Genomic DNA, 8,874 nt, shown 5'->3' with positions numbered 1-8,874 from the left:
ATTTAAAAAATTAAATTCCCCAGTAATAATTTGGTGTGTTGGGTTCAGCTCTCCTAGCTTTGGCCAACATCACCTCTAGCCCAGGTACATACTTGAGTTGTGAACCCCTGGTGTAAAAGGTGGCAACCCTACCCACACCAGATCAGACATCTGTCATATCATGGCTTTATATACACAGCCCTTCTTCCAACATATGGCACACATTAGTCTGTAAGTATAAAATCCCCTGGAAAATTGAATGTTGGGGTACTTATTAACATTTTCAGAAGTAGGGGGTAGTTGCTACTTAAAAGGTTGAGAAACACTGGATTAGAGGATGTTTCAGGATCAACAAGATAGCCATCACTCCAGAGACAATGGCCAATTAGGCCTCACTCGGGAGAGAAATATGAAGCAGAATCTTAAGTGATACATCGCCCAAAATGGATGCTTCTCAGAGCATAGTGTCATTGCAGGAGCAGGTTGCCAGAGAAAAACTAATACAACATTTATTTAATGATTTTGCTTTAAACAAAGCATTGGCTCAGCTCCTGAACAGTGCAGGGAGAAATGTTCAGCTTAGCGGTATAAAGGCCAAAGCCCAGGTATAGATCACAAAGGCTGGCACAAGTTCCAAAATACCTCGGCTTTGGCCTTTATACCGCTAAGCTGAACATTTCTCCCTGCACTGTTCCTGAGCGGAGCCAATGCTTTGTTTAAGTTTTTAGGCAAACAGTGCAGCAGCACATCACAGTCAGATAGCTACTGAATGAAAAAGAGAGACGAAGAGTTAAAGACTCGCCTATGAAATCCTGTGCTAGGTGTCACAGACCTGACAGATAATCGGTACAATTAGTTTTTGAACAATATAAAATGTTCAGGGAGAATTATTATTTTATTTATTAGCTGGATTTGACAAAGGGCTGGATCATTTCCATAATCCAGCAATAACCTTTATATGGCATTAACTAAGGGTGATGAAATCTCATGTTTCCGACTTCACAGGAATATTGTGAGAACTAATTAAACACCAGTTTAAAGACATAAGGTGTCATGATTGAAGTTTTCAGCATAGCAGAAGGGGCTGAAGCATTTATCTTCTGGACTCTTGAGAGTCTAGAATTTCAACCTATAAATCTGCTCTTAATTACATTTATTACTCTGATAATGATATAAATTGACTACTGTAGCAATCAGCAAGGACTCCCTTTCTATGAACTTAGGTTGACCATCTCAGAATCTCCCATGTACTTACGGGAGGTATTTTTAAAATTATTTTTGATGATCAGGAATTGACACAGGAGGTGACTTACATATTTTCAGTGTGACTTTGGGTAGTAGGACCAAGACTATTACCTGCAGTCCCCCTCCTGAATCAAGTCAAGACAAGTCAGACCCAAGGACGCACTGACTGTTGGGGCACCTTTGATGTAGCAATAACTTTCTTCCATTCTTCTGGGTCTTTTGCAATCCTTGTACAATGAGTTGGTTTTAATCCAGTCTTTGAAGTTGCTGGACCACTAGACCATTCCTCCTGTTATAGTACTGTACTGCATAATTGTCTAGCTGAATTGTGGGTAACAAATTCACTCTTATATGAAATATCAGATAGAGCAAGACTGTCGGGTATAGGGTGAGTAGTGGATCCAGAATGCTGCGAAGGTGGGATACGGTCATGGCAGGGAGCTCACTGCACGTGCATCTGCCAGCTGAGACCAGAGCACTTGGTGAAGAGGGCTGCAGTAGCATCACTGCACACCCCCTGGATCTGTCCCTGGTTTGGACTTGAAATCAAGCTATGACATACCCATTTTGTTAGCCTTTGTTTATAGATTCATAGATTCATAGATTAAGGGTCGGAAGGGACCTAGTAGATCTTCTAGCCTGACCCTCCGCCAGGGCGGGAGAACAACAAAAAACTCCAGAAAGAGAAACGGGACTCAAATGAGTCCAGCCAGGTAGGCATCCAGCCTCTTCTTAAAGACCCCCAGGGTAGGGGCCAGCACCACTTCCCAGCTTGAAAATGAGTTGACATCCCAGAAGGTGCAATACAGAGTGCTTGGATACCATGGTGGGACAAGGAGGCCTCGTTTTAGGTGCTGCACAACTGTTTAGGTTTTGGTTCTGCAAAATGGAGCCCAGGGTTGAACTAGACCCCCCCGAAGAGGACTAGTAGATATAAGGTTTTGGTTTCATCCCTTTCTGAATGGACAAAGTAGGTTGATCTTTCCATAACTAAATGCAGCCTTGATCTCAGTGAAGGTCCCAGTTTATATCAACATTAAAACTGGAGAGGCAGATGTTCTGCGAGGGAGAAAGCTTCCAGATGTTTGCCTTTTCATTGAGCTGATTCTCTTGACATTTACACTGATGTAAATCATGACGAAGCCAACTGAAGCCAGTAAAATTGGAGAAATGCATAAAAAACAAAGCTCATACTTAGTACCTGAAGAATTTATAAGCAGCTTGTACTGCTTGAATGGATGAGCCTGTTTCCATTATAATTTAGCAGTGTCATTTATTTTCACATTTGTGGGTGGTATAAATCTCCACTTCAAGTATCCATAAAGTATTGCAGAATCTTCCTTCTTCCAAAAGTGCGTTTTAAACTTAAAAGAGCCCAACAAAGCACTAGATCTGCAGAATTTCAGGGATAAGTAGACACAAAGGGCAGGGGAGATGAGGAGAGAGAGAGAGTGAGAGAGAGAATGATGATGATAAAACAGATTCTACAGTGAATTAGATTTATTGAAGGAAATATTTTTTTTGATTTCACATAATGCCTCTTGGCATATAAAAAAGGATGTTATGAGCACCTGAACCACCAGAGAATGGAAATGGAGAGAGTTTTTTCAGATACATTAACTAAGCTTTTTATCACAACAGTCTTTGGCAAACTGAACCTACAGGCTTGGCTTCGAAGCAACATTTGAATGATCCCGCCTGGGAGAGCACTGTATGGGGGAGGTGTTTTTATTTAGATCCATCTCTGGTTCAGGGGAGCTTTGTGAGTGTTTGTCATCTGCTATTTAAACCAAAAAAAAATAAGGATGAGTTCTGGTTTTCCATGGAACAGAGTGGTCTGAATAAGGTGGTCAGATGATGAGTCTCTGGAGTTTGCACAGTTTTTTACGTCCATCTGCCTAACTAAGTACTTTAAGGCCCTTTTCCCCACAGGGGTTGATGAGTGACACATCCCTGTAAAGCAAGGCATTGCACAAGGAGATAATTGATGGTGCGAGCCCAGTAGTAAGGCTGTGCAAGGCTTCAGACCGCGCTTCAGATCTGGAGAAGATTTGGATGCTTTGGACACCGGCTTCTTGAGGCTTTCCAAAGCGGTTCAGAGTTTCCGAACCGCTTCGGAGCTGCTTTGGAGATCCGGCCATAGCGTATAATGGGGAATCAATGAAATATCTATAACCTTGTTGGTTTGTGTCTGATTTGGATGAAACTTTCAGGGGTGGTAGCCTCTGCTGAGAGCATGAAGCCTGCCAAGTTTCAAGAAGATAGGTGCAGGGGTTTGGGGGGAACTGCACCCCAAATTCCTGAAAGCAAAATGCATGTCACGTGTATGTGTTACACCACAGGAGGGTGAAAACTGCAGGGGTGGTGGCCCCTGCTGAGGCCACGAAGCCCGCCATCTGTGAAGGAGATAGGTCCAGGGGTTTGGGGGGAACTGCAGCTCAAGCTACTGACAGGCAAAACTCGTGACATAGATGACCCTGTGTGTGTTAAGGCGCAGCAGGGTGAAAGCTGCAGGCCTGCTAGCCCCTGCTGCGGCCATGACGTCCGCCAGCTGTCATTTGCCTATTTGCACATGCTTACCCAGTAGCAAAACAAGAGGTGGGGGCCAGGGTGAAGGGCATCAACCCAAGCACCAAGTAGAAAGGGCATCAGGATCTCCCCCTTCCAGAGCCCTTTTCACAGCAGGGGCAGTGCCACACCAAGCAGTGTATCTGGGGGCAGGGTAACTGGGACCAATGTTAGGTGCCCCACTACATGGGAGGCCTTTGCCCAAGTAGGCAAAACCTTGCACCCAGTATGTATGTATGTATGTATGTATGTATGTATGGGTAGGTGTGGGAGTGAATGGGACACCAGGATTTGCTTCCAGATAGCCCAGCCATGGGGTTGCTGCTGTGGGCATGCCAACTCCCATCTACAGAGGTCTCCTCCCCTGTGCCTCAGGTGTTTTAAAGAACTCCCTATGCCTCTGGTGGCATGCCAGTTGGCAGCTGTTCCAGAAGCCAGTGTGGGATACAGCAGTATGCCTTGGATTGGAGCTATATCCAGACAAGGATCTAGGCACCTAAGACTAACTTATGCCAGGTGATGCACTTGGGGAGGGAGAACCAGCAGCATACCTACAGGCTGGGGAACTCCCTTCTTGTCAGTGCAGAGGCAGAAAAGGATCTTGGAGTCGTCATTGATGCCAAGATGAACATAGGTCGGCAGCATGGGGAAACAATCAGGAAGGCCTATCGTACCTTGTCATGTATCCACAGATGCATCTCAAGCAGGTCCAAGGAGGTGATCCTCCCCTTCTGTGACACTGGACAGGCTGCAGCTGGAGTACTGCATCCGGTTCTGGGTGTCGCACTTCAAGAGTGATGTGGACAACATGGAGAGGGTCCAGAGGAGGCCACTCGCATGATTAGGGGGCAGCAGGGCAGGCCCTACGAGGAGAGGCTCAGGGACCTGAACCTGTTCAGCCTCCACAAGAGAAGGCTGAGGGGGGATCTAGTGGCCTGTTACAAACTAGTCAGAGGGGACCAGCAGGCATTGGGGGAGTCCCTGTTTCCCCAAGCACCCCCAGGAGTGACTAGAAATAACGGTCACAAGCTGGCTGAGGGTAAGTTCAGATTAGACATCAGGAGGAGCTACTTCACTGTCAGGGTGGCTAGGATCTGGAACCAGCTTCCTTGGGGGTCTTTAAGACAAGGCTTGACAAACACCTTGCTGGCGTCGTTTGACTCCAGCTCTCTTTCCTGTCCAGGGCAGGGGGTCAGATTTGACGATCCACTCAGGTGCCTTCTGACCCTACAAACTATGAAACTGTAGGTATATTTTAAATTCTTAAACCCAAGGGAGCAATCCAGTATAATCATAGGTTTTCACCAGAAAAAAAATCTGGGTGGTTAAAGTTCCACCACCGTAAGTGCCGAGATGTACCACCATCGTGGCTGAGCTGGATACTTGGGCATCTACATCCCATCTAATATCCTTTTGGGATTCACAAATGGGGGATCTGTAACCCCAAAGAAATCTGATCCAGTAACAATTCTTAGCTCAAGCTTCACAGATAGATGGGAGGTATAGAATTCAGCACCCATGGCCATCTTCATTCAAAATGGTGGTGTTGGGTGCACCTTTTGCCCGATGGGTGGAGCACTTAGGTGGCAAGTGGAGGACATGGATTCTAACCCCCTTCTCATCCTTAGGGTGTTGAAATCTTTCTTTCTGCATGTTTTAGATCTTAACCAACAGGATGTGGACTAGGCTGGGATCAGGATATCCCAGGGCTAGGCAACCCCTGGCACGGGTGTCAGAGTGTGGCACGTGAAGGCATTTTGCTTGGCATGTGCACCTCAGGGTGGACAGCAGAGAAGGGGTCAGTGCTGTGTTGCCATAACAAGGATCAGGCCCTTTGTGGTGCCCCTGCCATCCACCCCTGGCATGCTAACATCTTACAAGTTGAGGTTGCAGGCATTTTTGGCACTTAGCCCCAAAAGGTTGCTAACCCCTGGGATATCCAAGGGGTTAGCAACGTTTTGGGCAGGCCAAAAAGAATGCAGACATCATGGAGTCTGAAGGAGAAAAAGAGAGGGAACTAGATTGTGCACATAATGAGGGTGGGATTGCTTCTGGGATTTCTAACTCAGGGATGCACATAGGTGCCTAAGTTTAGAGGAGAGGTGGTTTCCTGTTGGTGGGTTCAAGGATGGTCATGCCAAATGTTGTGACACCCCCACGTCCTAGAAATTTAACACTCATGCATTTAAAGCATACAGTATATTGATGCTATAGCAGTGGTGAGCCGTCACTGGGGACCTTCCTGAGTATGCTCCCACTTCAATGTTTCAAACCCAGAAATAGGGTGGTGAGCCCACTGTCAGGCCACTTTCAAGGCACTGGGCTCTAATATGCTTGGGAGTGGTCACTGCTGATGACCACAGAATTGCCTTTCTGTCATATTTCTGGGTTTGGAGCACAATAGCAAAGGTGAGTAGGGGGGCATGATTGAGAACATCCCAGCCAGGGCATGCAGCCTATGTGGTGTAGATATGCTTGCAGGTACCCAAGCTGGGTTTGCGGAATCAGTGCCTAGGGTCAATTAAGCCTGGGACTGTTCAGCATCACCCATCTTTCTGGGTTTGGTCCACAATGGCTCTATCAAATGAGCTAACCAGATAAAGGGGAGAGAGGCAGTGACATGTTGAGGGGAAAAACAATGACAAGAAGACCTAAGCTAATGAATGGGCTGGGCAGGGATGTGGTTGCAGAGTGCTTATGGTGTCTTGCTCCAGCTCCAAGGGCACAAATTCACCACTTGCTCCAGATTTGGTCTGAAAGTGTCTTCCGGTTGGACTGATTGCAAATGGACATCTTGTCATTTGGGGAATCAGAGGTGGCCAAACACGTGACTGCTATCTACATCGCTCCCATTTATGCTTTTTTGCTGTGGAAGCTGGCTTCCTTTAGCTGTGGTAATCCCATTTGCCTGCTAAGCTTAGTCAGATCATGTCATAAATGAATTGGACAGGTCCTCCTGTGACAAAGATCCAAACCCAGTTTCTCTTACGGACAAACTGTGGTAGCTGAAGTCAATAGCAATGATGAGAGAGCTAATTGTAGCACATCTCCCAAAGGAGTCAGGAAGCTGGGGAGGGGGGAGAGGCTAGGAGGGCAGTACAGAAACTTTGTGCTTGGCGATTATGTTCCCAATAGACCCTCTAGGCCATGCAGACTCCAAGCTCTGGGTCTCCTGCCTTGCTCTGTGTTTTATCCTTAAGGAGATAAATAATTGGAAACTAGTGGAGATTTACCAGGTCTTGCTGAATCTGTTGTTCATGGGAAGGCTGAATGTGGCCTGTTTTGTTTAGTAAATCCCAATCCAGCCAGAGAAAATGATGGTGAGGAAGAGGACAGTAAAGTCCATGTCCTTATGGGGAAATTACTGTAGGTGGGTAGGGCATTAACCGAAAACCAAGAGCCCTGAGTTGGAATCATAGAAATCATAGAAACTGAGGTTTGGCAGGGACCTCAGGAGGGCACATGTGGTCCAACCCCCTGCTCAAAGCAGGACCAGCCCAAGCTATATTATCCCAGCCAAGGCTTTATCTAGCTGGGTCTTAAAAACCTCCAAGGGTTGAGAGTCCACCACCTCTCTGGGTAACCTGTTCCAGTTTTTCACATACCCTTCTAGTGGAAAATTCTTCCTAATATCCAACCTAAACTTCCCTTGCTGCAAATTGAGCCCATTGTTCCTTGTCCTGTCATCTGCCACCTCTAAGAACAATCCAGCTTCATCCTCCTTTGAACCCCCCTGCAGGGAGTTCAAGGCTGCTCCAGGTACTCCTCACTTAACGTTGTCCCAGTTAACATTGTTTCATTATTACATCGCTGTTCTATTAGAGAACCTCCACTAAACCCTCTCCAATTTATTCACATCCTTTCTGTAGTGGGGGGCCCAAAACTGAACACAGTACTCCAGATGTGGCCTCACGACCAGTGCTGAACAGAAGGGAATATCACTTCCCTTGATCTACTGGCAACACATCTACCAGTGCAGCCCAGTATGCCATTAGCCTTCCTGGCAACAAGGGCACACTGCTGGCTGATATTCAGCTTATTGTCTACTGTCACCCCCAGGTCCTTTTCTGCAGTTGCTGCCCAACCAGTCAGCCGCCAGCCTATACTGTTGCATGGGATTGCTCCATCCTAAATGCAGGACTTTGCACTTGGCCTTGTTGAACCGCAGGAGATGAGTTCTGCCACTGAGTGGGAAAAGCATTTTCCCCTTCAACCCTCTCCTCCTCCTCTAAATGTTGGTTCACTTTTAATTATAGATGGGTGATTCTCAGCCCAGGTTCCATGGCACCCTGGGATGTCATGAGAGCATTTTAAGGGTGCCACACAATATTAGCACAGCTAGGTGTGAAACACCCACACAAGATTCACAAGGTAAACCCAGAGGTTTCAAATAGGTATCCAGAGTGTAGAAAGCATTTCTGACCTGCTGTGGTCTTTTTGACTTCTTTGCAACAGAATTACTCTATTTTTCCATGAGTGAAAGCTAAGAGCTGGCATTTTCTGAGGGGTGTCTTGAGGTCTAATGTGGGGTGTCTTGAGTGTGTAAAGGTTGTTTGAGGGCAGGAATTCATACTATGCATTTGCCATTTTCAGCACAACTGGATTCTGACTTCGGCTGGGGCTGCCACCAAAGAGTTTGAAAGGAGTGTAAGGGTATTCCTGGCCCCTCATCCACTTTCACAGATTTCATAGATTTCATAGACATTAGGGCTGGAAGGGACCTTGGAAGATCGAGTCCAGCTCCCCGCCCAAAGGGCAGGAAGTCAGCTGGGGTCATAGGATCCCAGCTAGATAATCTACCATGTGATGCTGAGATGGGACGTGTTGTAGCTTCTTACTGAAATGTTTATTCCTGTCAAGAGCTTTGTGCCCATTTTTAAAAATTTCTTGGCTCAACTGTAGTTATTTTTTCCACTGGGTACACTAACGTGGCAAACACGTGTATGGCCTTGTCTGTACCACTTCCACAGCGCTCCCAGTAGCAGTGCCAAGAAGCATGCCTCACCCCCTGCTTCTGCGCTGCAGGAGCTAATCCCAGAAATGAGACAGAGGCAAAGAAGTTATTAAATATGTTGGCCTTGT

General features: G+C 46.6%; 1 long non-coding RNA gene across 1 annotated transcript in view; it reads right to left on the bottom strand.

Moving 5' to 3' along the window:
• Positions 1-7,418: 7,418 nt before the first annotated feature.
• The window catches only part of LOC109291476, a 9,957-nt gene continuing 8,501 nt past the window's right edge, over positions 7,419-8,874 (bottom strand). Inside the window, exon 3 of the long non-coding RNA XR_002095852.1 lies at positions 7,419-7,513. This is a non-coding gene — a long non-coding RNA (uncharacterized LOC109291476). The remainder of the gene's footprint in view (positions 7,514-8,874) is intronic.

Source organism: Gavialis gangeticus, unplaced genomic scaffold (assembly GCF_001723915.1).
Source record: "Gavialis gangeticus isolate Ggan-Ray unplaced genomic scaffold, GavGan_comp1, whole genome shotgun sequence".
NCBI classification, from domain to species: Eukaryota; Metazoa; Chordata; order Crocodylia; family Gavialidae; genus Gavialis; species Gavialis gangeticus.
Note: the sequence above shows the minus strand (reverse complement) of the source record. Positions and strands in the feature narration are given on the sequence as shown.